Raw genomic sequence first — 501 nt, forward strand, 5'->3', positions numbered from 1 at the left:
GGGGTCTGGGCACCAGCTCCTTCAGGAGAGGAACTTGGGCTCTGCACACAGTTATTACTTAACCCAAGGTGTGCTATTCCCTTTCTGGCTGATTAAGCATCTCTCTCAGGCATCGTCTTCCCTTTCCTGTGTAGTTTGTAATCACGATGCAATCTCTGCCGTTCAAACACTCCCCTGCTCTCTGAAGCAATGGCTGCACTCTCCAGGGAGGGGAGGCATGAACAGCCTGCCAAAACAACTGCCTTCTTGCATTTTTTCCCCATTGTTTAATTACAAAGCAAAGAGAAGAATCCCATTATGTTTTCTGTAATTTCCATTCATGACTGCACTGTCTAAAAGCCAGGTTTTGCTTCCTGCTTTATTTTTTAGTCTGTATTTTATTAAAGCAATGATTTTTATTTTTTTTTCCCTTTCCAATTTCAAGCAATCCCAGAAGGATCTTGCAGCTTCCCAGGATATGAATGCTGCTCCTGGGAGGGATGCTGTGACATCCCGCACGCT

The 501-nt window shown here is 44.7% G+C and overlaps 1 protein-coding gene across 1 annotated transcript in view; it reads right to left on the bottom strand.

The window, feature by feature from the left end:
* LOC104464941 (collagen alpha-1(V) chain) overlaps positions 1 to 501 on the bottom strand; it is a gene marked incomplete at its 5' end in the record, with an annotated part of 56731 nt that overhangs the window by 52569 nt on the left and 3661 nt on the right. The gene's annotated exons all lie outside the window — the stretch shown is intronic.

Source organism: Pterocles gutturalis, unplaced genomic scaffold (genome assembly GCF_000699245.1).
Source record: "Pterocles gutturalis isolate BGI_N339 unplaced genomic scaffold, ASM69924v1 scaffold11308, whole genome shotgun sequence".
Classification (NCBI taxonomy): domain Eukaryota; kingdom Metazoa; phylum Chordata; class Aves; order Pterocliformes; family Pteroclidae; genus Pterocles; species Pterocles gutturalis.